The sequence below is a fragment of the Salvia hispanica genome, chromosome 6 (genome assembly GCF_023119035.1).
Source record: "Salvia hispanica cultivar TCC Black 2014 chromosome 6, UniMelb_Shisp_WGS_1.0, whole genome shotgun sequence".
Classification (NCBI taxonomy): Eukaryota; Viridiplantae; Streptophyta; class Magnoliopsida; order Lamiales; family Lamiaceae; genus Salvia; species Salvia hispanica.
Genome location: NC_062970.1, coordinates 24545978 through 24551964, shown reverse-complemented (window position 1 = coordinate 24551964; position 5987 = coordinate 24545978). Strand labels below are relative to the sequence as shown.

General features: G+C 38.7%; 2 long non-coding RNA genes across 2 annotated transcripts; one reads left to right on the top strand and one right to left on the bottom strand.

The window, feature by feature from the left end:
* Positions 1–86: 86 nt before the first annotated feature.
* On the bottom strand, positions 87–834 carry LOC125193044. The gene is made up of 2 exons (XR_007171521.1): positions 768–834; positions 87–310 (listed from the first exon to the last, which is right to left on the bottom strand). It is a non-coding gene; the product is annotated as an uncharacterized LOC125193044 (long non-coding RNA).
* A 505-nt stretch (positions 835–1339) lies between these two features.
* LOC125193374 lies at positions 1340–3054 on the top strand. The gene is made up of 2 exons (XR_007171569.1): positions 1340–2700; positions 2786–3054. It is a non-coding gene; the product is annotated as an uncharacterized LOC125193374 (long non-coding RNA).
* Positions 3055–5987: the final 2933 nt, after the last annotated feature.

The window sequence follows — 5987 nt, the reverse complement described above, 5'->3', positions numbered from 1 at the left end:
TGTCACGACCACAACTCCCTAGTGATAGTGAGCGTAGCTATTTCGCGACTAAACAATTCTCAGTAATCAAGGGACAACAATAAAAGGATGAAATCACTTAAATCAATAGTATCAAAGGCATATGGGTACATAGTCAAAACGTGTTCAGAGTATCAAGACTAAGTTCATAGCTTTCTAGCACATAACTCTAGATTTGCAGCGGAAGAGTCCAAGACAAAATAGCACGTATGAAGACATGCTACTTTGGGCTACCTAACTACTTATTTAAAAAGCTTGTCCCAACACCTTCGCCTGCTCGTCCACGTTCAACCTGCACATTTGAAAATAACATGCAGGGCTGAGTATTTGATATACTCAGTGGGCACATTGCCAAAAATGGTTCTATCTTTAATTGTCAATGCCACAGTTGAGTGATCACGGGGTTTTACTTAAAAGACCCGAGTCACTAAAATACTTTTCCTTTAGTAAAGATTTGATTGCGCAATCACATAACATAGATATACCATATCTGAAACTGATGTGAACCGGGAATGTGGCCACATTCCACGACGGTCACTGGACCGGCCAACTCCTTTGTTAGCTCACGGTCCCCTCATGTGTACACTAGTCCGAGTAGGGTTTGCGGCCCTACTGGGACCCGAATTCGATTTAACTAAATTGGCATAGCCAAGCAGATAGGTAATCATAAAACAAAACATGGCATGACAATATACTTGAGCAAAGATTCACATTTTCATACTGAAATCACGTTTTGAAAGAATGCCCACCTCAAAAGCTAAAGCTCCTTCCGAAATTTCCTTAACTTGGTCTTAGATGACGTTCGAAGACGTCCCTTTAGGAAATAAAATGATACTTAATTAGATTTTGGAGATATCCATTAAGCTTAAACATGGATGCATCCTAAGTGCGTGATCATTTTATTCTTCCTTTAAATTTTCTAGAAGAGTTCTAGAATTCTTGAATATTAATTAAATCAGTAGATTTAATTAAATTAGAAAAATTATTCGCTTAACTTGAGGGTGTTACCTCCTAAGCCATTCATTTAAGTACTAAAAATTTGGCTCGAGGTCTATTCATCGTTAGCGTATCGTAATTTCTTAAAATTAATCATTTGAGCACTCTTGCTAATTTCCGGAAAAATTAGACTTATCTTCGTAGAATTAATTTGCGGACTATTAATTATTAAGTCCATAACTTCGAAAGGCCCATGACTTAATTAGGTTCTTCATACCTACTTCAAATTAATTAGAGGCTCAATTTAATACCTACATCACCAGCCCATCTTATTAATTTAATTGAGGCCCAAACAAAATAAAAGAAGAGAAGCCCAAAACTCTTCACATAACCCATCGGCCTCTCTCTCTCTCCTTAAAACAAAATTCCCAAATCAACAGGAAACCATAGCCTCCTTCTCAAAATCTCTCGTCTCATCCCCACCGCCTTCCGAAACCGGCGTCGACGCCGGCCGTGAGCTCAGGAAGGCGGAGCTGTCGTCGCGGCTCCGTGAGACGCTCTCAATTTGAGTCGCGGCGGTGCCCTCGGCATCTCCGTCGCGCCCTCCCGTTCCATCGTCGTTTCATCCTTCACTGGCGGAGTCGCCGACAGGAAAGAGGCGTCGCCTCTCTCTCTCCCTGCCTCCGGCGTTCTCCTGGCTTTTTCCGACGAATCCTCTATCGCCGTCATCGCGGATCGCCGCTGCTGCCTCCCATCCTTTCACGGCGACTCAGCGCCGTCACTGCCATTTCTGTCTGAAGCTGACGCCGTTCGGCTCGCTTTGCAGACCAGCGCCGCCGCCGCCGCCGTCGGTCGGCCTTGAAGCTAAGTTCCTCTCTCTTTTTTTTTCAGTCTAAAGCTTGGTCTATTTAGCTCGAGTTTTGGGGCAGTAGCTATGTGATTAAAGACTTGATTGTGGAGCTCAACTCACTGGAATGAGCTTGAAAAGTTTATCTTGCTATGTTAAAAGTTGTTTCTATGATTCTAAGAGTTGGAGTTCTACTGGGGCTTTACTAATCTGCAGTTATCCTATGAGTTTGGTTAAGAAATGTTGGTCCCTTGATTATTATAGCTCGATACTTGATGTGAGGCTGGATTTAGTATAGTTAACACTCGTGCTATGTGGTGATTGATCTAAACATGATGCAGATAAGGTGTTGGGGTGTTGGGTGTTTACCTCTTGATGTAGTGAAGAAATGAGGCTGCCCTTGTTGCTGCTTGAGATCAGCTCCTAAGGCACCAAGCTTTCTAACTCTCTCTAAATTTTGCTGATTATTTTGAGAAGTGTGGGAGGGAGTTCGAATGTGGTGTGGAGGCCCTTGTTTTATAGGCTGATTTTGTGTACCTTAGGGGAGTTAATGAGGCTGACCTTGTTTGGTTTATTGCCCAGCATATCTCTTGTTCTTGATCCCCAAAGCAGCCTTTTACTTGACACATTTTGGTGCTACTTGGAGTACTAGAGTTTGACTAATTAATTTAACTTGTTCTCACATGCTCTCATAGTACTTTGGTTCATAACTTTATTTGTTTGCAAGCTGCAGGAAATCTCTCACTTCCTTGATCTCCACTACTCTTGTTTGAAGGAACTTGGTGTTTTGCTAAGGACAGAGGACTTCTCATTTACTCACTTTGGTGGTTTGTGACTAAGATATAAAGGCAGATTTGGCTTTCCTCATTTGGATAGGTCCTTAGTCCTCTATCACTAAGGTAGGATTGTCTCAATTCCTTAAACAAAACTCCATTTAACCTCCTGTTCCCTAGCTGAAACTTAAGGCTTTATCTCATATTGCAGGTGGGTCACCTTGGCTGCTTTGATGTTCTCGGACTCGGCCCGCCGTTCGGCCGATGGGTTGCTCAAACGGGCCACGATTTGGGCCTGAGGGGGAAGGCCCGAAAAGCATCTAAATTTTATTTTCTTTGTTTTCTTTCTTTGAAGCCTCGATCCACATATTGTAGTATTTTTGACATTAATTGTTCGTTTATTGTTTTAGAAATGTTATTCGAAAATTCATGATATTCTACAATGTAAATTTCCAATTCTTAGTTCAATTGATTTACTTAGCTTTTACTTGTAACTAAAAGTTTTAAAATTCACAACAAAAGCTCGAGTTTCATTAATTCTTCATGAACGGGGAACTTCACATCCTTAGTTCGATATTAAAAAGGCGAGGGAAAAGAAAAGTAAGGGTGCGGGTATTACATAAGATGACATTGGTGTGGTATAGCACTAAACGGATCTAACAGCAAGACGTGTCTTTATGCTATATACTGAAAGACTAGGTCTTGATAAAATACTATTTCTTAATCTACATATGTTAGCATTGAGCATACGGTATTGATTATGCACTACTTTGACTTATCAAATGGTTCGGGTTTTTCGCAACCCAATGATCCTGATATATTGGGTAGTGGTGATTAATATCTAGCGATGCTAGGATTGCTATTATGTTGAATCGTGTGCGGGGTGAGTCTCGTTTGATAATATCCTCAAGAGGAGCTCGAACAAGGTTTTATTATTCGGAACACTGGCCAGTTGGAGTTTTATCACTCTGTGAATGATAAATAAATGTTTCTTGCTAAGTCCATTCTTGGAATTAATAAGATATTAATTAATTAAGTCAATAGCAGACATTAATTAATTAATGGACATTTATATCTTAAGCGCGAGAAATAAATAATAAATAAAGTGGAAACCCGGATTACTTGTAATTTCGGATTTGGATGGGGAGAGTTCAATATTACTTGTAATAAATATACCCTAGTGCTTGAGAAAGACTGGTAACTATATTCTAGTTTACCAGTCATTCATGTAATGTCCTTGGGGTTACACTGTCTTAGTTTTATGACTAATCAGTGATCGAGTAAGTCATCCTCTGAATATGTGTTTACCTTAGGAATATCTTCCTAATAGCTTTAATCGTAAGTTTGAGTATGCCTATGAGTATTATTTTTTTATTACACTAGTGAAGGCTAACTCAAGGGACACACGAGTTTATTAAGCTAAGCAATCACATATGGAGATGAAATTAATTAAAGATCAAGTACGCAACAAAGACATTATGATGAAAAAGATATTATCAAAGAACAACCAAGCAGATTTTTCTTTCACTTAGTGAAATGAATGGTAGTTAGATATATCTAGTACAAAGACCTACTTTGAGTATAAGTGGGAGAGTTTTTGGCAGTGGGTATGCTCGAAAGCATGTTTTGAGTATAAGTGGGGGATTGTTAGGTTTGGTATACTGAAAAGCATGTTTCGAGCAAGTTTCGCGCGAATAGAATCTTGCTTGTATAAGTAAAACTCTACAATCCACTTTTAACCCGATTCAGTATTATTCGAACACTCTCACACGAATAGAATCACTATTATTATTACATTGTGTTTGCTTGTGCATTTATAAGATGTTTTATAAACATTTAAATGTATAAGAAGCAAACAAAGCCTAAGTCTTTTGCTTAGTAGACTGGTTGTGGGCGGCTTCCACTTTAAGGTAACACGGTCGGATCTATGCAATGCTTTGCAAAAGAAAAAGAAGAATTTCACAACCTTGATAGGCTTTGGCTACCTATCGTGAAAGGTTGCATTGTCATTCCGCATATTTCTAAGCCTTACTGAAATAAGATGACATTGGTGTGGTATAGCACTAAACGGATCTAACAGCAAGACGTGTCTTTATGCTATATACTGAAAGACTAGGTCTTGATAAAATACTATTTCTTAATCTACATATGTTAGCATTGAGCATACGGTATTGATTATGCACTACTTTGACTTATCAAATGGTTCGGGTTTTTCGCAACCCAATGATCCTGATATATTGGGTAGTGGTGATTAATATCTAGCGGTGCTAGGATTGCTATTATGTTGAATCGTGCGCGAGGTGAGTCTCGTTTGATAATGTCCTCAAGAGGAGCTCGAACAAGGTTTTATTATTCGGAAAACTGGCCAGTTGGAGTTTTATCACTCTGTGAATAATAAATAAATCGCATAATCGGTCAAATAGATCCTTATCTGATTTATTTGTTTTGTACAAGTCTTCCCGTTGTGCAAGGGGCATCAAACCCCAACAATTGGTATCAGAGCCATTTTTTTTTTTGTTATATTCACAAGGGCGTGATTATTAGTTTAAATATGTTATTACATGTATATATGCAATTTGAATCAACTGATTCCAATTGCCGCAAGAATTCATTACGTTTGGCCTTACGTGATCAATTGGAGACTTGATGATTCAATTCGAGGCGGAGTTCATCAACTACCGCGATGATGATTCAGTTGCACCAGTAGCGGCTGCAGGCAAGAGCAGCGGCTGTTGGACGGGCAGCAGCCGTGACGAGAACGACGCAGCGGCAGCAGCGACGTTGTCACACTTGCAACAGCGGCAGGTGCGTCCTCACGAGCAGACGGACAGCAACGTGGAGGCTAGGTGTCATCGTGCAACAGTGCCGGCGAGGCACGGGCTGCCGGAAACGTGGCGGCGGCTGTGGATTTCAGTGGGAGCGACGTCACAACGCTTCATTCCGTGACTTCGCTTTCCAAAAATAATTAGGGTTCTTAACCCTGGGATTAATTTTGGAAATAATTCAAGATTAATTTAGAATTAAGATTTGAATATATATTGTGGATTTTATATATTATATAAGATTTGATTTTGTATTAAATCATGGATTAATTATAGATTTTATCCTTATTTTATGGATTTATAGGGATCTAATTCCTAGATGAATCCTAGTTAAATTTGGATAATGACAATCTAATTTTTTTTATCTATATCCTAGTTGGATTTAGATAATAATATTATTATTTTATTCTTATCCTATGAGTTTATATGAATTTATTCATAGATAAATTCTAGAAGGATTTGGATAGTGATAATATAATATTTTATTCTTATCATATAGATTTATATGGATTTGTTCCTAGATAAATCTTGGATAGATTTGAATGATTATAATATAATATTATCTTATTCTATGGATTTTTTTGGATTTAT